We start from the raw sequence: 27,530 nt of genomic DNA, 5'->3' as shown, positions 1-27,530 counted from the left end.
AAATATATTATACACATTGCATGATTATTCATAATGTCTGTATAACACTTCTTAAAGAGGTTACTTACTTACTTCCCAGCTTGTCTGTCTGTATGCATGGCACATGGTTTGAACAATTATGATGTTCTTCATATCATCTGATATGGTAAGGTTTTGGCTTAATTCTGGGATACTTTGAGACACAGAATTATAATTGTGGGTTTTGATGAAGATATATACTGGAAGCTTATTAAAGTCTATATAATTAAAAACTGGATGTTATTGTATCCTCATAAAAAGCAATCTAACTCTTTGAAATGTTAGGCAAATATTCTAAGTGTGATTTCTTGACTACCTACTCATCACCATGGACAGTTTGCTTCACTATCTGTCTTTCTTCTTTCCTTTTCAATCACAGTATGTATTTCTGACCTCTTTACAAAAGATTATAGCAGTTATCCAGATCTTTAGATTTCTAACACTGTTGGATACTTGTGCTGTTTCATCTAAAGCAGAATTTGAACAGAACTAATTCATTATAATAGACTACACCTTTATTTTAAATAGTTATATGCAGTAATTCAGAGTTGTTAACTGATTCATTTTATTTTGTTCAGATATTTATGTTTCTTATGATATTTGGAAAGTTAAGTAATATTATTTGAAAAACATACACTTGAGCAGTTCATTTCTTGAGGCAGTTTTTACGTGAATTACATTTTTAATAAATCCTATTAAAGAACTGTCACTCTTGTTTATGTAATTTCCTTGTTACAGGATCATCTTTAGATCCAATAGCCATTATTTAGTTGTTTTTGCTATATTGCTTTTGTAAAGTATAAACCTGGAACTGGTTTATGATAAAGCAGAAAAAGGAATGATTTTTATGATGTGTAAAAGTAGAAGTAACTCTGCTGAAAGAAGCTAAAATTACAATGCAATACATGGCCATTAGGCATGGAAAAAGATTTCATCTTATCAGTGGCAGCAACAGATAAATCAAAAAGTATTATTTTTGAGTCAGGTGGATTTGAGCAGAAAGGAACATACAGTTGCACTGTTAGTCATAGTTAGAACTGTCCTGGTAAGTACCAGCTGAGTGAAGACTTATATAATGACTGCATTGTCATTTAACGTCAAGGTTGAAATTCAGACTTAAACAGTTGCATTGGTGCAATATTTTAATGCTTTTAATAACACAGTGAGAAATGCTGTCTGTAATATATATTTAATTATCTTTTTTCCAGATTCAGAGAACTGTTTGATTTGTTCATTTCTGGAATGGCCCAATAATAGAAGAGACAAGTGCCTTCCACGGCCTGTTGAGTACCTATCCTACAGCGACTCTTTGGGAGTAGTTCTTACTTTCATCTCAGTTTCTGGTAATCTGCTACTGGTGGCAATCCTTATTGTCTTCATAAAGTTTGCTGAAACTCCCATTGTTAAAGCCAACAACAGAAACATTAGTCACCTGCTGCTTGTTGCACTTCAGCTCTGCTTTCTGTGTTCGCTGACATTTATAGGACACCCAAACACAGTTACCTGCAGAGTTCGCCAAGCTTTATTTGGAATATCCTTTGTTCTTTGTATCTCATGTGTTCTAGCTAAGACTTTTATGGTAGTTGTAGCTTTCAATGCGACAAAACCAGACAGCAACCTAAAAATATATGTTGGACCATATCAGTCCTATGCTATAGTGTCAATATGTACCCTCACTCAGGTTGTTATTTGCATGACTTGGACAGTTTCTTCTCCTCCATTTCTAGAGCAAAACTTTATTTCAAATCCTGGCTTTATTGTTATTGAGTGTAACGAGGGTTCAGCCATTGTTTTCTGGTGCATGCTGGGATACATGGGCCTGCTTGCTGTTGTGTGCTTCTTGGTAGCATTCCTGTCTAGACAATTGCCAAACAATTTTAATGAAGCCAAGTTCATAACCTTCAGCATGGTTGTATTTGTTAGTGCCTGGCTGGCCTTTATCCCTGCCTACATCAGTACAAGAGGAAAGTATACAGTGGCTGTGGAAGTTTTTGCTATACTTTCTTCTAGTTCAGGTTTGGCTGTCTGTATCTTTTTTCCAAAGTGCTATATTATTCTAATGAGGCCTGATATGAATACAAAGGAGCATCTGCTATGTAGAAACACATAAAGAGATAAAACATGTAAACTTTATGTATAGCATCATCATAACATCGTAAATAAACTTCTGATTTGACCTGAAGATGAAATGTATACCCAAGTAATCTGTAAAGTAAAAAACTGTCAGATTATATTACCAAAAACACTGAGGTTAATGACACTGTTGGCCAGCAAATGAAACATAAGAAAACATAACTGATTTTCTTTTTCAATGTAACTATTTTCACTTGTATCAAAGATGCTGATTTACACAGAATCAAAATGAAATGCCCAAGTGCCATGATCCACAGGACTCAACACTCAAGAATTCCACAGAGTAGTGAAATAAATAAAGGACATTAATAAGGTTAAAGACTGCAGTGGTGGTGCTGCGGTAGCGTTGGCGCCTCACAGTTAGATGTTGCTCGTTCGATTCTCAGAGCATCTTCTGTGTAGCGACATGCGTGAATGGGCATTCCTTCGTTGAAGGTTGTGCATTAGGCCCGGCAAGCCAGTATGCAAAAATCTACTGCCAATCATTAGCGGACCAGAGTTCCGCTGTGGTGACGACACACAATAAGGTTAAGTGTTTTTGTCCAAAAAATCAGGACTTCATCAGAACTGATTTTACAGGTTGTCACAGGTTTAAGTAATCTATTTAGTGGTCACATGACTCATCCATTACTTAGGTTTGAAGTGTACTTGCCCACTAAGATAAAATATAAAAAATATTTAAAATAAAAATAAAACACTTGTTAATTATAAAAGTAACATTCTAATAGAAAGAAATGTGTTTATTTTTGTTAACATCCCAGCATTCTAAGAACTTAATAATAATAATATTAATACTTAAAACTTAATAATAAGCAACAAGCCATGTTGCTTCGCTAGGGGCGGCTTGCACCTGTCACCCCTGGGTTTTCGAATACTGGCTAAGGCTCTTGCCTCCCCCATAGTGCCTTTTTTAGGCAAGGCTCAAAAGACAAACCCACCCCCATAGACAACACAAAGAAAAAAAACTAAGGGTAATGCTGCTCAGTGCTAGAAGTCTAAACCTCAACATGCACGCACTCGAGACTCTCCTCAGTATGGAGAATAACGATATCTGTGCAGTAACAGAAACCTGGTTCAAGGCTCCCGAGAGCACCCCAGCACTACCAGGCTATACTTCATACCATGCTTTCCAGCCCCAAAACTCGGACCTAACCACAAAAGGAGGGGGAGTATCCATATTTATCACAGATACCCACATCTTCAGGCTAGTGGCACTGCAAGAAGCTTCGGAGACCATCCACGTGCAACTAACAGTGGGCAAAACTGCCTTTCAGTTTGTATCCTGCTACAGATCACCCTCCCAAACACAGGAACCTCACTCGGTGTTCCTGAGAACACTGGAGAATATGAAGGTCTCTCCAAACACTATTATATGGGGTGACTTCAACTACCCAAACATCGATTGGGAATACTACTCAAGCCCAAACACCCTCGCCCAATGGTTCCTAGAATTTATAAACTCAAATGCTATGGAACAACTGGTCACCACTTCCACAAGAGGGGAAAACATACTGGATCTGGTCATCACCAACATGGGGTCTCTACATTCCACACCAGTGGTATACCCCTCATTGGTAAGATCAGACGATAAACAAATCTCACTGGACATCCATATTCCATCCCCACCCCTAGCCAAGGAAACCACGATGAAGAACTTCTCAAGAGCAAACTTCACACTTCTCAAAACTGAGGTGGAATCCTTCAAAGCCCCCGGGCCAGTGGACAATATGGCCCAAAATGCAGAATCCTTTACAAAAGCATTCTATGGACACCTACAGGAATGCATGGAGCATGCTATCCCAAATAAAACCAAGACTCACTCCTCCAAAGGCAGGAGACCTGTCTGGTGGACCCCGGCCATAAATAAGCTATACAACACAAGGAGAAAGCTACTACATGACAGATCAAAATCCCAAAAAGGGAAGGCATCACTGATCAGTACTAGCAAGAAACTACGATCCCTCATAAAATCTTCTAAGGCCAGCTTTGAAAGAAAAATTGCACAAGACACTAAAGATAATCACAAGGCCTTCTTTAGTTATGTCAGAAACCTGGGAGGCAACCCCCAGATATGCTCTGAGTTAGTGCAAAATGACAAAAAAATTCACTGAACCCACAGACATTGCCAACATCCTGGCAGAAAGGTTCAGTGCAAATGTCTCCCCCCCTTCCCACCCAAAAGAGCAAATGTCTATCCCAACAGAGTGTAGCCTTCCTGAGATCACAGATGCACAGGTGAGAGCTGCCCTCTCCAAAGCAAAAAACACAGCATCAATGGGACCAGACGGTGTCCCGGAATGCATCTTACATGAGCTCCAAGAAGAACTAAACCCTCATATAAAGTCACTGTTCAATCTCGGCCTTACTACAGGATATGTTCCCAAGGAATGGTGTACAGCAACAGTGGTCCCACTCCACAAAGGTGGTGCCACAACAGACCCCGGAAACTATCACCCTATAAGCCTGACTGCATAAATAAAGACATTGGGAACCTCCAGACACTGGATCCTACCCAATTCGGCTTCGTTAAGGGCAGATCTTGCCTCTTGAACCTGGTTGACTTCTTTGAAACAGTTACCAAAGCCATAGATGAAGGGAAGGTAGTCCACACAGCCTACCTGGACCTTGCAAAGTCCTTTGACACAATACCCCACTCGGGCATCATAAATAAGCTCACCAGCTTAAATATCAACCCCTATGTCACAAGATGGGTTGCAAACTGCCTCAGGGATAGAACCCACATGGTCAGAATAGCAGGTGCCATGTCAGACTCTAAACCAGCTACAAGTGGTGTCCCACAAGGCTCAGTCCTGGGACCTCTCTTGTTCGGTATATATTTCTCTGAGGTACAGGCTAACATGGGTGGACTATGGCTGACCAAGTTCGCAGATGACTGCAAACTGGGTGCTATAATCGACTCTCCGACTGACACAAGCATCCTCCAAAAGGGTCTCAGAGAGACGGATATCTGGTGCCAGAGCCATGGCCTAAAGCTAAATGCCAAAAAGTGCATAGTCAACCCCTTTGGAAAAAACAAAGTGCCCACAAATTACCACATAGGTGGTAATCCATTAAGTACGGAAGAAGTAATTAGGGACTTGGGGACCCAAGTAGATAGCAATCTCTCCTTTGACAATCACGTTGCCAAAGTGGTTAGAAAGACCTTCTATATAGTCCACCTTATTATGAAAAGGTTCACATCTAGATCAAGAGAGGTCATTGTGCCCCTCTACTCATCATTTATCATGCCCATAATTGAGTACAATGCCCCATTTGGGATGTACCTTACCTGACACCTTCAGCAACTGGAAAGACCCCAAAAGTATCTCACCAACAGGATCAAGGGGCTCAAACAGATGCCCTATGCAGTTTGGCTAAAGAAACTCCATCTCTACTCAGTTGCGTACCACCTACTCAGAGGCGATCTGTCTGACGTATAAAGCCATGTCCAACCCAGAATTAATGGACATGCTTCACCTCAGGAAATCTAAATCCCTTAGAGCTGCATGCTCCAGGGACCTGAACCTCAGCACAGAAATAAATAGGACATGCTGGAGGGACAGATTCATATCCCAGAGGCTCCCCTCACTCTGGAACAAAATCCCAATCCATGTCAGGCAGAGCCCCTCACTGACCCTCTTCAAGAGAAATCTTGACGAATGGATGAGAGATCGTAAGTTTATCCCTGGGATGTCTTCCGTGTCGCTGCTTGACAGAGGAAAAGTAAACAAACCTTAAAAGGGATACCTTCTGTGACCTATTATACAGAGGCACAGTCAACTAATCTAAAAGGGTGGCAAAAGCCAAACATACTCTGGCTAGGCTTATAAATGCCCTAGGGCAGATAGCCTAGTATCAACCTATGAACCTATGAACCTATAAAAATAAGTAGGTATTTATAGAAAACACCTATAACACAGTGGAAGTTCCACATTTGTTAAAGTTCATAATTTGGCAGCTCTCAGTTTTAACACACTGTTAACAGATATGGTGTCATTTAAACCAGGAAACTGGCCCTCATTAAGCTGCAGCTGCCAAACCAGTTCTATGTACTCTAATTTTAGTTCCCATGAGCCTCCTCTGGGTTGGGTGAGAGCATACTCGAGAATATAACCCCAATCCTACTCCTGATACATTGGTATAGAGGGCAAATTCTAAAAAGTCAGTGACTCAGGCTCAGAACACAGGATCATTTTTTATTTCATTAAATTCTGTATCTGTCTCAAGAGACCACTGCACCTTGACAGGAACTTTTCTTCTTTTGAAATATGTCAATGGACAGGCAATTGTCACAGTATTAGGTCCAAATGTTCTGCAGTAACTGGCCAATGCAAGAAAAGCATTCTCCTGTTTTTGGTGGAGGTTACAGGCTAGTTTTTTTCCCTCTATTTCTTTTCTAGTTGTTGTCTTGCCACCCCTTTTTCTAGAAGGTATCCTAAGTACTTGGATCCCACCATACCCAGTTTACTTTTCCTAACATTTACAGTCAAACCTGCCTGTCTTGTGGATTTTAACACAGCCTGTACCATTAATTAGTGTGACTCCCATTCTTCTGAATATATGATCATGTTATTCTGGTATGCCCTAGCATATCTGGAGTGAAGCTTCAGTATGTTATCCCTCAATCTTTGAAAGGTAGCTGGGGCTTCATGTACAACAAATGGTGTTACTGGGTACTGAAATAAAATACTTGGAGTTGCAAAGGCTGTTTTTGCCCTTTCACAGAGGAAGGGGGTAAGTAGTCTCTGAAAATACCCCAGTGTCAAGTCTAATGTTAAGGATCTGACCTTTTCTGGGTTCTCAGTCCACTAATCAATTCTGGATATACAATAGCTATGAAAGTTTGAAATGCTATTCAGTTTCTAAAGTCATAATAAAAGCTGATTATTTAATTAGGCTTAGGAAACTTGGGTCACTTTGCAATACTTAGTATTTGTATTATATATTAGTAGGTTAGTTTTCTCAAGTGTTTCTGAGAGTGCTCCTTTATTTCTTAATAAAGGATTTTGTACTTTTTACAATGATTCCTTTAGTTGTACTTCAAATATTGATCCTGTGGTCTCTTCCATTTAAATTTCAGTTTGCACACCAACCACAGAATTTTCTACTTATTTCCATGGCTTCAGTCCATGAATGTGGCAGATCTGCTCTCTCTCTCTCTCTTTCTTTCCTAAATGTCTGATTTTATTGTTCACTGCACTGATTCCTTCCTTCACTTCAAACGTTCCCTGCCTTTTGACCAAAAATGTGTCTTCCATGGAAGGGCACTCTTGCCAATATCTAGTACCCTGTCTTAAACAATCCAAGACTGGCAATCATTTTATAAATTTGTATGGGCATTTCATGGGATCTGCTTACTATGAGCACTACCAGCTTTCATGGTGTTCTATCACACTTTTAAACAGAGAATTCTTTTATTCCCAAATTTCCATAATGATGTCAAACAGTCCTTTTGGATGCCTGCAAATTAAGACTTCAAATGGAGGATACCATGCCAAGCTCATGGCACGGTTATAGCAAACCATATGTAGATAACAACTGGTCAAAGTTTTAACTATCTGTAGTAATAACTTTTCCTAGCATGGATTTTAGTGTTTTATTGAACCATTACATTAACTCATCTTTTTTTAGATGACAGACCAATGTCTATTAAAACACTGACATAACCAATGTTGTACCCTTGACATAAAGGGAGTGCCTCAGTCGGTAAGTATTTATTTAGGGATACCACTCTGGAGATACCACTCTGGAGAATAAGGGCACCAATTCTCTGACAATAGCCTTGTTGTTCAATTTACACAATGGCACTGTTTGTGGAAACGTAGTCTAATATTACTAGCATATACTGATACACGTTGCTAGATGTTACTAGGAATCCCACAATACTCATAGCAGTAGTTTTAACTGGCACCTCTATGATAAGGTTTGTGACTGACGGGGTCTTAAATTCAGGATGGCATGCTTTTCTGATATTCTGGCCAAGAAGCACAGAATGTTTTATTTTAATTCTTTTGGTATGTTCATTCAGTAAAATCTGGCTAGTTCTCTTGTCTCAATTTTGACTTTCCCCAGGTGATCACCAAACATGTGACTATGGACAAGCTTCATTTTTAAATTTCTTCCTCTTCTTTACTTATTCTGCATAAGATGTCATATGTTAATTTAAAATAAAGGTAAGGCATAATGAACATATCTGGCTCACTACTCTCTCCCCTGTAGCCTTAGTTATATTCCTCTTGTCATACGTAAAGTATCATTTTCTCATTTGGTACGTTAGTTAAGTTGATTTTAGTAATCAGCCTCAATGAGTAAGTATGGTTCTCCCCCCTAAAACACTGACACCACATCTTCTTAATATTATTCCTTGCAAAGACTGGTTCTGTACAACAGTAAGCTCCTGCTTTACTTTCCCTGCAATTTATTTATTTAATGCATGTGTTTACCAGGAAAGTCTACTGGGCCATGTGAGCCCATTTTCAGTAGAGGCCCAGGGAGAAAAGCTCCACATAACACAAATAGTACATACAAGAAATATATATACAGTGAATATACAGTGTCAATGCATGGAAATAAATATTAAACAAAATGGCACAAGTTATTTACAAACATTATGCGAAATAAGGTGATGCGGAATAAGTCCCAAGTGTGGAAAAACTCCCTTATCAGCCTCAACAAAAAGTTGAGATTCCCTCATCAAATCCTCTAAAGCTAGCTATGAAAACAGAATTGCAGCAGATAGCAAAGACAACCACAAGGCCTTCTACAATTATGTAAAGAATCTCCATGGCAATACCCAGATTTACTCTGAGCTACTGCACAATGGTACCTTCTATACCAAGCCAATAGATATTGCCAATATACTGGCTAACAAATTCAGTGCCAACTTTACCCACCCCCCCAAAGAACCAATCACAATACTAGTAGATTGCCATGCACCCAATATTACTGCTGCACAGCTTAAAACAGCACTGCCCAAGGCCAGGAATACAGCTTCTATGGGACCTGACAATATCCCTGGCTGTGTTCTACATGAACTACAGAGTGAATTGGCACTTGACCTGTGCGCCCTGTTCAATCACAGCCTCACCTCAAGCTTTGTCCCTACCAAATGGCACACTGGTACAGTCATCCCTCTCCACAAAGGAGGAGTGACTACAGACCTTGAGAACTATCACCCCATTAGCCTGAAGAGTCTGATATGCAAAGCTATGGAATGCATCATCATGGACCTAATAAAGAAGGATATAGGGAATCTCCAAACTCTAGATCCCACACAGTTTGGTTTTGTGAAGGCTAGATCATGCCTGCTCAACTTGGTTGACTTCTTTGAGTCAGTCACCAGAGCTGTAGATGAAAGCAAGGTGGTTCATACAGCCTACCTTGATCTGGCCAAGAATTATGATACCATTCCCCACTTAGGAATCATAGAAAAACTCACTAAGTTAGGCATAAACCCCAATATCACTAGGTGGGTTGCAAACTGGCTCACAGATAGAACCCACAGTGTGAAAGTAGCTGACTCCAAGTCAGACTGCCAACTAGTTATGAGTGGAGTCCCACAGGGTTCAGTCCTGGGTCCTCTCCTGTTTGGTATCTACTTCTCTGACGTCCAGGCCAACACGAAAGAAGTCTAGCTGACAAAGCTCGCAGACGATTGCAAGTTGGGAGCTATTATTAACTCCCTGAGTGATGTTGATATCCTACAGAATGGCCTCACTGAGACCAATGACTGGTGTCAGAACCATGGCCTTAAGCTCAATGCCAAAAAATGCTTCGTCATCCCCTTTGGGAAAAACCCAGTTCCCATGAATTACCACATTGATGGTAGTCCACTGACCAAAGACGGGATTATAAGAGATCTGGGAACACAGGTTGACAGCAACCTCTCTTTTGATTACAACATTGCCACTGTAGTCAGAAAGTCCTTCTATGTGGCACATCTCATTACTAAGGGTTTTGCATCCAGGAAGAAGGAGGTCATTGTCTCTCTCTACTCTTTCTTCATTAGGCCAATCATCGAGTACAATGCCCCATTTAGCATGTACCTCACTAGACACCTGCAACAACTGGAGGGCCTGAAAAAGTACCTCATGAAGAGGATCCTAGGCCTTAAACACTTGTCCTACATGGGCAGACTCAAAAAACTCCAACTATTCTCTGCCTCATATCACCTACTTAGAGGCGATCTCTGCTTGACTTACAAAGCCATGTCTACCCAGCTCTGTTAGAAATGCTACATCTAAAGAAATACCAATCCCTCCACACCACACCCTCCAGAGACCTCAACCTCATTACCACAATCAACAGAATGTACCGGAGGGACAGGTTCATCACCCAGAGACTCCCCATGCTATGGAATAGACTTCCCATGCATGTCAAGTAGAACACATTGCTGACCCTCTTCAAGAGAAATCTTGAAGAGCAGATGGGAAATAGAAAATTCACCCCAGGGGATAACTCCAGTGGCTCTACTCAACAGAGGCACTGGGAACTAAGGTCAGGTGGCACAATACCAGGGTAATCCTATGGCTAGGCTTGTAAAGGTCCCAGGGCCATCAGCCTAGTACACGCCTGTGAACCTATTACACATCAACATTGCATACAATTTGATCATTGAGAATGGAGTTAGTCAGGTAGGGTAGCAGTTTTGATTGTTACTTGTTGGGGGTTTGTAGGCATAAGCAGTTGAATTCACCAAGTCAGAGAGAGCTCCTAAGGAGTGATATTGTAGAGGATGTAGTGGATCAGGTGTTAGGAGGTACTATTTTGGCACAAGTACATTGCCAGAGAGAAGAGAGGTGTGATCTGACAGACTTCTTAAAGAGAGCAGGATTACTGATTCTTCTGATAGAAGGTGGGAGGGCATTCCATAGTTTTGAGATTGTAAAAGAGTACAGCATTTGACCAGCTGCAAGGTTAGTTTTTTTAACTTTCAGCATCATTGTGTTTTGGATCTTAGTGGCCCGTTAGGGTGGTATGTAGTCAATAAGGAGGAGAGGGAGGGGCAAGTGGAAGGCTTGTATACGAGTTTATGTGTAGTGGTTAATTGTGAATAAGTGAGGTAGTGCATGAGTTCAAGCCATTTTAGCTGTTTTAGAGTTAAACAGTGGTGTGCTGAGTTTTTTGAATTTGTTACAAATTTGGCAATCTTGTTGTAACATTAGTCCAGTTTGGTTTTCAGGGAGGACTGGATATTGGTGAGGACTGGGGCACCATATAGTAGAGATGGTAGCAGAAAGGATGATTCTAGAGCTTTTTTTAGCAGTAATATTATGGTAGTATTTGTGTCTATAGAGGGTACATAATTTTCAATGTGTTTTTTTGATGTTGCTATGGATATGGAGGTCAAATGTTAGATTTTCATCAATAATAACTCCTAGTAGTTGGGAACTTGGAATGACTTCAATGAGAGTATTATTATGGGATTGGACAGAAAAATCATTCTTCTTTAGAGCAGTAGTTTTTTTTGGGTGGGGGGGAGATATTAGAAGTTCAGTTTTGTTTTTGTTGAGGACTTTCTTTCTAAGTTGCCCTTTCTCTGTAAAGGGTATTTCAGAAAAAACATTATCTTCGATTTTACTTTTTCCTTACTTGCAGGTGCATGTTACAGTGAGCCTCTATATGTCTGAATTTTCTGCTTTACACTAATATAGTGTCTAATCTCTCTAGTTTTCTGCCTGTCTCACTTTTATTATTTATTTTCACCTGAACATTTTCACTTAAGTGACCTTCTTCATCTTTTCGTTTTATCTGCTTCCGTGCTAGTGCATGCTTCTTCTATGTTACTGGGTAGATGCCCTTCTTGGACTGAGATGTTCTTCACAGCTTCCTATTTCATTTTCAGTTCCCATACTGGCATCTCTTAACAGTTGTGAGTTCCTGTTGTTCTAACACAGGGGCTGCTGGCAGATATGATCATTTCAACTATCTAACCAGAACCAAATTCTGTATCCATTTGTAGATTCTATGATTCTGGATCTATATGAGTATCATGACCTTGCCACTCTTATCTTGAACAGAGGTACCAACGTGCTTCTATAACAATTTCTTTTAAAGTCCATCAGTCTGTCACATTGCAGATGTTAATTTTCCCTCCAACCCTATTTATCACAATGATTCAAAATGCATAAAATATTTTCTTGATATTATATCATCAGCCAAATCCAGGGTTGCAGATACACGGTATAGCAGTACAGTAAACTCTTGGTTAGCTGTACTGCCTTTGACAATCCTTTGACATGGCAAACCACAGTATGCTTCTCAAAACTCTATCTGCCCTAAATATATGTTCCTCCTCTATATCATGGTTCAACAGGTATTTATCAGGCTGTCAGCAAGCAGTTCTCTGGCAGGACCAATTGTCCCCCCTGTTACCAGTAACCATAGGAGTCCCTCAAGGGTCCATCCTTGGCCCATTGTTGTTCTTTCAATTTACTTATCAGATCTCTTCATCCTCACCCTCTGCCTCAGTAGTACAATACGCAGATGAATTGCAAACCCTAACCCAAAACAACTTCACCCTAGCCAAAACTTGGTTCACTAACATCAAACTTCTTCTTAATCCCAAAAAAAACCTAATTATTTTTGGCCCAGGGAGATCTCCTCCCCGAAATAATAATTTCACCATCAACTCCAAAGAAAACATTCAAATCAGTCCAACCACACACACCAAACTGCTAGGTGTAGAAATAGACAACAAACTGAAATTTGACATCCACATAGCACAAACCCTCAGGAAAGTTGACAAAAAGCTTGGACTCCTCTAAAGCAACAAATGCTTTATCACTAAACATATCAAAGCAACCATTGCAAAGACTCATCTTCTATCCATCCTCCTATATGCCTCTCCCATTTTGACTAATCTCCGCCAGACCGATCTAAACAAAATGGAATCTTGCTATAATAAGATTGCCAAATTTGCTACTGAAGCCTCATATAGGTCCCACCACTGTCTAGCCCTTAAGCAGCTCAACTGGCTTGAGTTGCCTCATATACTTCTACTCAATCAACTCTCTATAGCACACAAACTCTACTATTTCCCTGATAAAACCCCAGTACTTCAGCATCTAATTCAACCTCACATTCCCTCTAGAGCCTTAAGATCTAGTAACCAGAAACTCATAACTGTCATCAAGCATAAAAATGATGCTGGTAAATCCGTCTTTCCTAGCTGTGCTTTTTTTCTTGGTTTCCTAGCATCATTGCCAAAAACTGGAACACACTGCCAAGCCACATTACTTCTATTGCCTCCACTTTTCATTTAAACAAAACTCCTGAAAGCCCACTATCTAAATGACTGGCCATGCTCATGCCACTCCCCAGGTTAATCTATACCATGCGAATGTCTCAGGGTTTCAGCTATGTGCAAACAGTTTTCTCCTGAAAGCTTGTTAACTCATTGATATTTACCTTACTGAACTTATAACTGTAAAAAAACATATCTATGTTGTTTTAAGTTTATCATGCACCTTAATTATTTTTTTTTTGTAAGAGTTGTTAATCTCTATCATATTGTGTATGAATGCTATATGTTTGCTCTATTTTTTTGCTCATTCATGTATTGTATTATATTGTACTGTGTTACTTGTGGAGCTTTTCTCCCGGGCCTCCACTGAAAATGGACCTGTGTCTAGTCAGACTTTCCCAATAAACAAATGTAAAATAAAATAAATAAAAAAAAGAACAGAACTCAAGCAACTGGCACTCTTAAGCAACTGGCAAAAATATTAAAGAAATACAGTACAATTTTCATGTCTTGCACTCTCTGTTTTCCTCCACAGAAACATATCTTATGTTTTTAGTGTTTTAGAGTTTTAAAAACGAAGACAGGAATAAATTCCTTCTCTCCTCAACCTGATGATAAGCCAAACCAAACAGATAGTATAGGGTACTGTTAAATAAAATAAGATTTCAATACACAGGAGGGTCAGGTTAAAAAGTTTACTAGTGTACACCAGGAGGCAAAAAACGTACAAGTACAGAATTTTGTCTGACATGAAACAGGAAGCACACAATTTTATATAGGTTTAACATTTAAGCTATGCCCACCTTACTGACGTGATATGTCACAGGGCATCTACATCACTTTAGCTTACAGTCTTCTATTCATAAAGCTGTTGATGCTGTATATTTTAAAAAAAACTTTTCCTCTAGATACAATACGGCCTTGCTATCCAGCTGGTCAGACATAATGTCTTTCTGTAAAGTTACTTCTTCAAGGTTTCATATCAGTTCGAATACAATAGCAGATTCAGTCTTTTAATACACGTCTTTGTTCTCTGTTACACTTTCTCACACAGCTGTGTGCTATCTCAGTAACACATATACAAGGCCAAATCATTCCAACAGGAAAGATTTCATTATTTCACACATTTAATTTCCTGACCCAGCAGATAATCACTTGTGAAAAGCATAAACATTAAAACTTGCTAAGCTAGCATTCTGCCAGGGTCAAAGATCAGCTTTGCTTCAAGCCACACTGCAGTTTCAAAACTACTTACATTTGCACATGAATTAATCCTTACTGTTATATGATTAATAGAATAAAATGCATTATATACTACTTTGATTTTAAACTAGCATTTCTCATATATTCAAATACACATTTTTCTAACATTTTCCCCCCTATTAATACTTTTTATTCTATTTTGAAGTATGCATAGTGTCATTTCATCTCCTAACCTTTTCCACTTAGGATTTTCAGCTAGGTGAGTCATTCAATCTATACTTCAGAAAAAATGTCATCTGAGATCAATCTTTCAATCTCAATATCTTGGTACAAAGTTTCAGTAACAGATACATCAATAAAATCTTTGATTAATCTTTTCATGCAGGGAATTCCACAGCAAACACATGCTCCTGTTAGGAGTATACCCACACAAATGGCAATCAGAATATTCATTAGGATGGAACCCCACCCCCCAAATAGATTCTGGAAAAAGTCCATCAGTGGGTTTGGGCCTGGTTCAGTCATGGCTGATACTTGCTGAATTACCTCTAGGTGGTTATTGATCTCATGACGATTGTCAGAAATATAAGCACAGCATTCTTCTTTGATAAGCGCACACGTACCACCTCTTACCGCTAGGGTGAAGTCAAGAGCCATTCGATTTTGTAGCACAACAGTTCTCATTGCATTCAGTTCATCAGTCACCAGTTCTAGGGCGGAAAAAGTTGCATTACTCATTACTTCAAGAAGTTTCGACAACTTCCTCAGCTCCCAGATTGATTTGACTGCTCCATAGGCTGGGAATATTCCTGCCCAGGATATAACACTGTCACTCAAGTCCATATGAGTCAATTTGCTTTTGTCTTTCACGGCATTATGATCTTTTCAGCCAGCTTCGATCTTTCCGACTGGATTCACAGGTTTTTCAACTGGACCTTCAGGTTTTTGAGCTGCTTCTCTCACGTTTCGTATCTTACCCAAAGGTAATTCTGCAGTATGTCTTATTGCCGGAACCAAATAACCCAAAAAACAACTGCCGGACCAATTCTCAGGTAACCATTTATACGCCTTTTTCCCACAAATAAAATAACAGTTTTCTACTTTAGTACTAATACGCATCAGCCCTGCATGAAACATTTTCTGATCTATAACTGACAATTGTTTAAACAAAACTGGATTTTTGCGAATGTCATTCATAGTTGTTTTCAATGAGTTCAAATACGAGTCATAATTAGTATTGCAAAAAGTACTGCTATTACCATTCTTAATGTAACATTGGTAAGATATGGTTATATTACAATTGCTCCAGCCCACCTGGAGGGTATCATTTTTATAAAAACATACAACACCTTTTTGTGTGACAGGTAAAAATAAAGCTATTTTCTCCTGTGATCTCACAGTTCCTGTATCGAAAAGTAAATTCTCCCAAGTCTCATTTATCCCCAAAGGGACAGTGGACATTATCAGTCCTCCATATGCTGTTGGTATAGCTGTACAAACCCAGCAATTTGAAATGTTCATAGTCTCTGCATATACACGTTTCATGGTTAGGTATGTGTTAAAATTTGGATGCCAGTCTATAGACGTATCATCACGCCTTCCCACTTTCACTTGTGTGGTTGTGTGTAGGATAAACCACAACAAGAGGAAAATTGTCACAATTACAGTCAATAAATGTACACTCAACAAAATGATTATGCAACATCTCTGGGGTTGATCTAAATTTCTATTCGCTTTGTTTTTGGCCATCTCGGTCTGGTTGTGTATCAGTCACAACGTTTTTATCAAGTTGAAAGTTCTTTACCGGTTTACAATTTGTCAAATGAACCCAGGACGTCCTCTCGGCCACTCTGACTGCAGTAGGCATTGCCAACAGAACCTGGTACGGTCCCTCCCACTTTGGACTCGCCCAATTCTTCCTTTTCATCACTTTCAGCCAAACGTATGTCCCAGGAGCTAAGACTGCTTCCACCAGTCTGGTCTGTTCCTTATCTGAAAAAGAGTTAAACTGCAAAACAGATTTATTTGTTAACAGTTTCCTCATATAACTAGCTAATGAACTGTCAGCCTCTTGCTCTGCAGGCATAAGAGCTTTCCACTGAGGCACATGATATGCTCTCCCAAAAACCATTTCAAAGGGAATCAAACCTTTTACATTTGGAACCATTCTCATACTCAGCAGTGCTAAAGGCAGACAGTGTAGCCAGTTCTTTTGGGTCTCCTCAACTAGCTTCCTAAGTTTACTTTTTAGGGTACCATTGTACCTTTCCACCAGTCCTGCTGACTGTGGGTGATAGGCACAATGGTTCTTTAAGGAGATACCAAAAAATCTCCCAAGTTGGTGGATTGTCTGGTTTACGAAATGTGTGCCGTTGTCACTATAAATCCTTTCCGGAATGCCAAATCTAGGGATTACTTCTTTTATCAGGGCTTTCGCCACTTTTGCTGCATCCGGGTTTTTGGTTGGAAAAGCTTCTACCCATTTAGAAAACATGTCTACAATAACTAAACAAAACGTTTTCCCTTCACATTTATTCAATTCCATGAAATCCATACAAATAGTATGGAACGGGTATGGTGGTATAGAAAAACTTCCTTGCTTGGTTTTAAATGCCCCTTGTGCATGATGCTTGTTACAAGTATGACAAGCTGCACAAATTTTTTTTGTGTAGTTTGTGTATCCATATGTTTGGAATATTCGATTTACTAACTGTACCATCCCCCCTGTTGAGACATGGCACTGCCCATGGCTCAACAAAGCTGCATATCTAAATAAATTAGACGGCAATATCGGTTTTCTTTCTTTGGAAATGTACAGTCCATTCTCAAGAATTGCACCTCGTTTATCCATTTTTGTTTTTTTGCTTTTGTAGTAAGCGTCTGCATTGTTTTTAACATGTCTAAATCTAAAATCTCAGAGGGTTGTAATTCCTCATTTAAAAGTAAAGTTTCTGAGTCTGAGGCTGCTTGTTTTGTAGCTGCATCAGCTCGTGCATTGCCTTTTGAAATCTTATCCTGCTGTTTCGTATGAGCTACACATTTACAAGTAGCTACTTTGGTAGGTAACTGAATAGATTCTAATAATTCCAAAATAAATTGCGCATGATTAATAGGTTTTCCACTAGATGTTATCATTCCTCTATTTTTCCATTGTTGTGCAAATACATGTACTGTAGAAAAAGCATACTGACTATCAGTATATATGTTCACACACTTGTTTTTTGCTAAAGTACATGCCTTCGTCAAAGCTATCAATTCTGCTGCTTGTGCAGATACATTGTGTGGTAAGGATTGAGCTTCTAAAATTTCAGTGTCTGTAACTACTGCATACCCTACCAGATTCTTCCCTGCAGGACCCCTTCTGCATGAGCCGTCCACGTAATATGTCACCTCGGCATTATCCAAGGGCATATCAGTGAGATCTTGTCTAGGTAAAGCTAACTGTTCAATTTCCTGCAGGCAGCTGTGTGGTGTGCCCTCCGCAAGAGTTGGAAGTAATGTTGATGGATTCAATGTCGTACATCGTTCAATTGTCATATGAGGTTGGCTCAGCAGTATAGTCATACATGAAAGATGTCTAGCAGGAGAAAGGTATGCCATTTTCTCTTGCAGTAAAATTATTGCAACTGCATGAGGCACTCTCAATGTGAGAGGGTGGAATAACACCACTGAGGCCGAAGCCTGTACTGCCATTGTGGCTGCAACTACTGCTTGTACACAGTGAGGCAAAGATCGTGCCACTGGGTCTAACTGTGATGAATAGTAAGCTATAGGGCATTGCTTGTCCCCATGTTGTTGCATCAATACTGACGTCATATACCCTTGCTTACAATCTACGGTCTGAAAGAACCGTTTGTGATAATTTGGAAGTCCTAAAATTAATGAAAAAGCTATCAACTGCTTCAACCTGCAGAAAGCCGTTTCTGCTTCGGTTGTCCATTGTAAAATATCTTGTGCTGCCATTGGCGTCTTATATATCAAGTCAGTCAGTGGAGCAGATTCCAAAGCATAATTTGGTACCCAGCTCCGACAAAAATTAGTTGTACCTAAGAAAGACATCATTTCCTTCTTGGTTGCTGGTTTAGGTGCTTGCAAAATTGCTGTTTTTCTTTCCTCATCTAGTATTCTACCTTTATCTAACTTGTTTTCTCCAAAGTTGTAACTTACTTTTGTTTACTTTGTGTCCTTGTGTTGCTAAAAATTTCAATAATGCTACAGTATCCTCCCTGCACTGTTGCTGGGTGGGGGCTGCTAGCAAGATGTCATCTACGTAAAGTAGAATTTGACTACCTCCCGGTAGGGTAAACCCTTCCAGGTTAATAGCCATTTCTTGTGCAAATATTGTTGGGCTCTCACAATATCCCTGTGGTAGTCGAGTATATGCATAACTTTTACCCTGAAATGTAAATGCAAACCAATATTGACTATCAGGATGTATAGCTATTGAAAATAAAGCATTGCTAATATCTACCACAGAGAAATACTTCTGTTGCGGTTCTAAATCGTTTAACAAAGTATGTGGGTCTGGCACCGTAGGTGCTCTAGGTATTACTGCATTATTTACAGCTTGTAAATCTTGTACCATCCACCATTCCCCATTTGCTTTTTTAACAGGAAATAGGGGTGTATTACATGGTGAATCAGGATATTCTACCAGTACTCCTTCTTTGAGTAATGCTGCTATTATAGGCTTAATTCCTATTTCTGCATCCTTTCTCAAAGGGTATTGTCTTTTCTGTGGTCTAAAAGATGACTTTGGGGTAATTGTAACTGGTCCTGCTGTTCAAATAAGTCCTACATCTGACTTGCCTGTTGACCAAAGAGTTGTTGAAATTTCACATAAAGCCTTTTCTTCTTCTTCTAATAAGAATGCTAATCAGCTGTCCTTGCTAGATTGCAAGTGTACAGCTGGATGTGTCTGTGTCAACCAATTCAGTTTTTGTTTTTGTATCCCTTGTTCTGATAGTTCTAAATCAGTCTGTTTTTCCCATCTTGTTACTTTTTCTCCTAAGTCTGCCCATTTGACACTTTTGTTCTTTGTCAAGCTGACATGTGGTAATCGATTTGATCTATACAATGCAAGGAATTCTTGAGGTAATGAACAGCTGACTACACTGTTCCCCTCAGTATCCCATTACAAAGTACGCAATACTAGTCTAGTTGCACGATTTCTGAATAGTTCTTGCTCATATTCTCTATCAGGTCTTGGTGTAGTACAGTAGTATAGAGTACAGTGTAACAAATGCTGTTGATCAGTGTCGAGGGAGGGGCTTTACTGATGGCTATGTTCATCAGTTCCTCGGTTACTGCCCCTGGACCAGTCGTGACTAGGTCCTGGCTGTACCAGTAAAAAGTTTCACCCTCCGATCGCACTACAAAGTTATCCATTTGTCTCTGTGCCTCCATACCTTGTACAGTTGGAACTACTGCTATGCCAAATATCTGCATAAGGTCCCTGCCCAATAAGTTTACTGGACACTTTGCAGAAACAACAGTTTTACTTCTCTGGGTCATACCTGAAACAGGGTCAGTTATTGCTATATCATGGGAAAGTGGCTCCCTGTATAGCTGTCCATTTGCGGCTTTTACTAGTATATAATCAGAATTAATAAAACAAACAATAAGTATACCACCCTAGACTGGATTCTTACAAATACCCCCTTGCAAACCTACCAATCACATATCCTTCCAGATGACCTTAGTGACCACGCACTAACCTATATCATTAGATGCAAAACCAACCTAACCCTACCCACCACTTTCCGAACTCTACACTCAAAAAAGCAATTTAACCCTGATGACTTTCAAGCTGAACTTTCACAATGTCATTGGGCCCCCCTAAAATATCTCCCACTCAACAAAGCAGTAGACCACTTCAATTCTACATTCCTAGCTATACTTAATCAGCACACCCCAAGTTGCACCATTAGAACCAAAACTAAAACTGCTCCCTGGCTAACCTCAAATACTAAGCATAAAATAGCCCTAAGAAACAAATCTTGGCATAAATGGCGTACCTCCAAAAGTCCAACTGACCACCAAAACTTTAGAGAACTAAGAAACAGTACTAAAAAAGCAATCCTATCAGACAAAAAGAAATACTACGTTCAACTTCAAAATACTATGAAAAATGAACCAAAAACATTCTGGTCATGTATTAATAATCTGCTGACCCCAGGCAAAATAATTACCCCCAACCCACAGGATTCTGACCCGGATAACCCCACACTAACAGCCAATAACTTTAATTCCTTCTTCACCAATTCTATACAAACTCTAGCCAACCAACTATCTCCAGATACTTCTCATCTACCTCCATATACCTTAATAAACACTATCCCTCCCTTTAACCTACAACCTGTATCTACCTCCTATATACAATCTCTTCTCCATAAACTAAAACCTACTACCCCTTCTGCAGACAAGCTTCCTGCTGAATTCTTGCAACTAGCAGCAAAATCCATTGCTTACCCTGTCTCTATCCTGATAAACAGATCAATAAAAGAAGGTATCTTTCCACCAGTCTGGAAGATATCTCATATAATACCCCTACATAAAGGAGGCAAATCTTATGACTTCTCCAACTATCGTCCCATAGCACTTCTATCCCCCTTAGCCAAAATCATGGAGAAATGTATACATAAACAACTACTCAGCCATCTCCTCCATAACAACCTTCTAGCTGACACTCAGCATGGTTTCAGACCTGCCCACAGTACCACCTCAGCTTTACTCTCCTTTACCAGTACCATAAACTTCAACCGCAACAACAACAAACTTACATCTTCTCTTTTCTTAGACCTATCAAAAGCCTTTGATATGGTGAATCATTCACTTCTTCTGCACACACTAAAATCTCTGGCCCTGGATCCCTCTACCATAACCTGGTTTTCCTCCTATCTAGAAAACCGGCAGCAAGCCGTGCTCTGGAAAAACTCACTATCTGCTCTCCTCCCTATTTCTTTAGGAGTACCACAAGGGTCTATCCTAGGCCCACTTCTATTTTCCATCTTTATCAACGACCTCCAATCATCTATACCTAACACTACCTGCATACAATATGCAGATGATTCCACCATTATTTGCACTGCTTCTTCTCAAACTGAACTCCAGACTCAAACTCAAACAGCCTTCTCAACTGTTGAACAATGGTTCTCCAAATGCTGCCTACTCCTTAACCCTAAGAAAACTAAATTATTACTCTTTTCACCTACACGTAAATCAACTTTATTAAACTTCTGTATTACAGCAGCTGACAACACGATTATCTCTCCTGATTCCACAACTAAACTTCTTGGTGTTATTATCGATAACAATCTTAACTATGATAGTCAAATCAACAGTACTATAAAAGCAGTTAATAAGAAAATAGGATCCCTGTACAGAATAAAACCCTTCCTCACACCTGAAGCTAGGACAACCTTAGCCCAAACACACCTTATCTCTACCCTTCTGTATGCCTCCCCCATTTACACTAATCTATCTAAAAGTAACCTTAAGAAACTTACTACATCTTATCATAATATTGCCAGATTTGCCACCTCATCCCAATTCAGAACCCACCACTGTCTAAACCTAAAACAACTACACTGGCTGGAACTCCCTAACAAGCTCATTTTCAACAACTTTTAATAGCACACAAAATCCTATACCAACCTTCTAAAACACCAGCTCTTTATAACCTCTTGACTCCCTACATAAACCTGAAACAACTACGTTCCTCTGATAAACTACTTGTTAATATTACCAAAACTAATAATTCTGCAGGCAACTGCCTTTTTCTAACTCAGTAGGTAAAATATGGAACAATCTTCCATCTGATATCTCTTCTTTGTCCACTCTTCCACTCTTTAAGAAACAACTATTAAGACACTTTAATAAATTCTGGCTTTGCTCTTGTACCAACCCAGACTAACCTGTTTGCACCTTACTCTATCATAAACCTTCCTTAACCACTTTGACCCTCGCATCTACCTCAACTCTCCAACTAACAAAATTTCCCTTATCTTTGTAAATATTACTTTATTCATTTTAACATTTCTGACCTTCCTTTTGTATTGCTAAGAGTTAACCTCTAACTTAATCTCTTTCTAATTTAGCCTTTTCTAGTTAGTCATGAACTATAATATAAGTGATTATATAACACATTAGTTCTATGCAATATTTGTAATTGTAAAATTGTTTTAGCCCTGGAGCTTTTCTCCTCATTCTAAGTAAGCTTATTTAGTTCATTAAGATCTATAATATATGTCATTACATTTCATTCTTCCCATTGCATATCACACTTGTACTATGTATTATTTGTATTTGAAAAATTTTTTGTACCTCTGGAGCTTTTCTCCCCGGGCCTCCACTGAAAATGGACACAAATCCAGTTGGACTAGCCCGGTCAACAAATGTAAAATAAAAATAAAATAAATAAATTCTGGTAACTTGGAGGGGTGTATCAAAGTCTGTGACACTCTTGAGTCACACAGGAATTTGACTTCCCTTCCCTCCACCAGAGTGTAACTTCCGGTTTCGTATCTGCTAAGTAGAGCTCTAAACTCAATAATGCTAAGTCCAAAATTTCACTTTCTTCATCCTCCATATCTACTTGCACTTCCTCTACTCCTTCTATCACATTTACATTTGTTTTTTGTTTATTAACTTTTCCTGATGATTTCTGACTTTCACATGATGTATCTTCACTATCATATAGTCAGTCCTCATCTCCCTGCCTACAATCCCTTGCTAGATGTCCCTTTTTCCCACACTTGAAGCATTCACCTCTCTTTTTTCTCTCTTCAAAATCTTCTGATCGTTTGTCAGACTGTTTATTTCTCTGGGCATTCTTCTTGCCCTTTTTACCTGACTACAATACAAATACTTCAGCTCCATCTTCAGCAGTGAAGACTTGCGCCTTCTTTTTCTTTTTACTATTAAAATGTCTTTCAGCATGTCTAGTGTATTCGAGTAAGGCTTGTAGCCTCCCTGTTTGATGGTCTATCATATGCTTCGTAATGAAGCTACTAATAGGTGCAATGCAACCTTTCAAAAGTGCATTTTTTAATTGTTGTTCATATGGGGAATCATTTGTTTGGTTCTCAGGAACCGACATACCGCTATGATTATTAAAACATTCTAATAATCTAGCATAGTACCCATCTATTGTCTCATTTTCCTGTTGTATGCATTAATTAATGCAAGTCCAGTCTGCTCTAGGTTTCCATTTCTCAGAGATTCGGTCTGTTAGACCTTTCACTCTGTTGTCTAACTCTGCGTCACTATGTGGGAGTGGTCTAAGCTCTTCATTACGAGGATTCCAGGTGCCACAAATCATGTGCCAATCTGGACCTATAATTTGTCTTACTACTTTTTCTACTTCTTCCCCATTCAAGTGGTAACTCAACCTCATGCCTTGTAAATCTTCTAAAAATTTCGTAAAATTAACTTTTGGATGGGGGATTCCCTCAGTAGCCTTCCGGATATCTTCCGGTGTCCATGGTCTATATACTAAGAGTGTTGGGTCCTGCCCTTCCTGTCCTGCCTGAGGATTTGGAACTTCTATAAGTGGGCATATTTCTTCCTCACTCTCATCCTGTAGATTTCTCTCTGTCTGGTATAATTCTGTGTCTCTATGTGTTTTACGTGTTCGGGACCTAGTCTCAATAGGATCTCTAACAAATGGTTGTGGTCTTACTGAAACTTCAGGATAACGCAGAGGCGGACCAGCCTGTCCACTCACTTCATATCCTGAAAAGGGTAAGGGAGGGGGCAAGGGAGGAGGAGCTGTTGCTATTACCAAGTTATTATCCTCTTTGTCTAAAAATAATGTTTTTGAATTTTTCAACTTCTGCTCTCTACGATTTGCTTCCTCAATCCACCTGTGTGCCTGAGGAATACCTAATTGGCGTTGCTTTTTTGCCTGATCTCCCACATCAGATTTAAGCTGTTTAAGGAGTTTAACTAGTGAAGTTTTATCTAGTTTACCATCATATTCATATTTTGTTAACCCATTTCGTATAATACCTAACATTATCGGAACGTTGTGATTGCATGTATTTTGCGTCTTCGGTTAGGGGCGGATCTCGCGATGTTTTAGTGCACTGATTACCCATGTCAAAGAAAATGTTACATAACCCTTTTTTATCACATGATATCAAGTTCTCAGTTCCTGTTCGCAGTGTATCTAGAATAACTGCCTACCTTATTCTGTTACCCTGATCTATGACCAAATATACAGTACTTCCTTTTGTCCCCGATCTGCAAAACAAATCTTGACAACAATATACTGTAACCTAGTCCCTGATCTAAAACACAAAAAAGGCAAATTCTTCCTACCTGAGCCTCCTGGTTTTGAAAAACGTTCAAATTCTGCTCTTCGGCCACAGATCAGAAAGTGGCCAGCCTCTTTACACGACAATTCAGTCGGAGGTCTTTTCACTCAAGAAGAACCATTTCGGTAACTTCTCCTGCGCAGTATTCGACCACCGATACGCTCTGATCTGCGGCTTACCAAGGGAATTCCATCTGCGAAGAACCAAACTGTTAAATAAAATAAGATTTCAATACACAGGAGGTTCAGGTTAAAAAGTTTACTAGTGTACACCAGGAGGCAAAAACGCATAAGTACAGAATTTTGTCTGACATGAAACAGGAAGCATACAATTTTATATAGGTTTAACATTTAAGCTATGCCCACCTTACTGACGTGATATGTCACAGGGCATCTACATCACTTTAGCTTACAGTCTTCTATTCATAAAGCTGTTGATGCTGTATATTTAAAAAAAACGTTTCCTCTAGATACAATACGGCCTTGCTATCCAGCTGGTCAGACATAATGTCTTTCTGTAAAGTTACTTCTTCAAGGTTTCATATCAGTTCGAATACAATAGCAGATTCAGTCTTTTAATACACATCTTTGTTCTCTGTTACACTTTCTCACACAGCTGCGTGCTATCTCAGTAACACATATACAAGGCCAAATCATTCCAACAGGAAAGAGCAGAAGATTTCATTATTTCACACATTTAATTTCCTGACCCAGCAGATAATCACTTGTGAAAAGCATAAACATTAAAACTTGCTAAGCTAGCATTCTGCCAGGGTCAAAGATCAGCTTTGCTTCAAGCCACACTGCAGTTTCAAAACTACTTACATTTACACATGAATTAATCTGTACTGTTATATGATTAATAGAATAAAATGCATTATATACTACTTTGCTTTTAAACTAGCATTTCTCATATATTCAAATACACATTTTTCTAACAGGTACAGTATTAGTCAGGCCTATTTTTAATAGTGACTCTCAAGCAACCAGAAACTACAGTTATCTGGCATCTACCAATCCCTATGGGTGCCAGGTAACTGAGAGTTTATTCCCAGAAATGTTTGTATTTCAACATGTGTGAGGAAATATTATTTTCTTGAACAATGAATGCATATTACATCTACTTCTTCTCATTAGTATTGTCAAGCTTACATACCAGGAGACCCTAGACTATGGTAATCATGATTTTTTTGTGTCTGGTAGGGTTGCCAGATGTCCGTTTTTTGACCGGACTGTCCGTTTTTTTGAAAAGTTGTCCGGTTAGAAATTTCATTCAAAACCGGACTTTTTTAAATTTTGCGGCACTGACGCTGATGTCATCACGTGCGCAATGACATCAGGTCCCTCAGGGCTACCAGCCTGTCGGAATTGAGCTCAAGGAGCTCACTTCCGTAGTGCGAGGAAGCAGAAGCCAGCATTTAAAGGCAGCATTTTCAGAATGCAACTATGCAAGCGAGCAACAAGAGTTCAACTTTGATCGTGGCAGTAAACAAGGTGTTTTATCTCGTCGCGTTGGTTATAGCGTTGGGGTGAGTTCCATGATTTGCCACCTTCCATCCCAATTCAAGAGACCCACCACTGTCTAAACCTAAAGAAAAACAACTACACTGGCTGGAACTCCCTAACAAGCTCATTTTTCAACAACTTTTAATAGCACCAAAATCCTATACCAACCTTCTAAAACACCAGCTCTTTATAACCTCTTGACTCCCTACATAAACCTGGAACAACTCGTTCCTCTGATAAACTGCTTGTTAATATTACCAAAACTAATAATTCTGCAGGCAACTGCCTTTTCTCTAACTCAGTAGGTAAAATATGGAACAATCTTCCATCTGATATCTCTTCTTTGTCCACTCTTCCACTCTTTAAGAACAACTATTAGGACACTTTAATAAATTCTGGCTTTGCTCTTGTACCAACCCAGACTAACCTGTTTGCACCTTGCTCTATCATAAACCTTTCTGTAACCACTTTGACCCTCGCATCTACCTCAACTCTCAACTAACAAAATTTCCCTTATCTTTGTAAATATTTTTACATTCATTTTAACATTTCGGACCTTTCCAGCCTTTGTATTGCTAAGAGTTAACCTCTAACTTAATCTCTTTCTAATTTAGCCTTTTCTAGTTAGTCACGAACTATAATATAAGTGATTATATAACACATTAGTTCTATGCAATATTTGTAATTGTAAAATTGTTTTAGCCCTGGAGCTTTTCTCCTCATTCTAAGTAAGCTTATTTAGTTCATTAAGATCTATAATATATGTCATTTACATTTCATTCTTCCCATTGCATATCACACTTGTACTATGTATTATTTGTATTTGAAAAATTTTTTGTACCTCTGGAGCTTTTCTCCCCAGGCCTCCACTGAAAATGGACTTTAAATCCAGTTGGACTAGTTGGTCAACAAATGTAAAATAAAAATAAAATAAATAAATTCTGGTAACTTGGAGGTGTATCAAAGTCCGTGAAGCTCCTGAGTCACACAGAATTTGACTTCCCTTCCTCCACCAGAGTGTAACTTCCGGTTTAGTATCTACTAAGTAGAGCTCTAAACTCAATAATGCTAAGTCCAAAATTTCACTTTCTTCATCCCTCCATATCT

The 27,530-nt window shown here is 39.2% G+C and overlaps 1 protein-coding gene across 1 annotated transcript in view; it reads right to left on the bottom strand.

Moving 5' to 3' along the window:
- The window catches only part of LOC122808829 (zinc finger protein 300-like), a 422,300-nt gene that overhangs the window by 3,563 nt on the left and 391,207 nt on the right, over window positions 1-27,530 (bottom strand). The window lies entirely within an intron of this gene.

This window comes from Protopterus annectens, chromosome 1.part1, assembly GCF_019279795.1.
Source record: "Protopterus annectens isolate FY-2018-M chromosome 1.part1, PAN1.0, whole genome shotgun sequence".
In the NCBI taxonomy this organism is placed as follows: domain Eukaryota; kingdom Metazoa; phylum Chordata; order Ceratodontiformes; family Protopteridae; genus Protopterus; species Protopterus annectens.
This window is presented reverse-complemented; position numbering and strand designations above follow the sequence as displayed.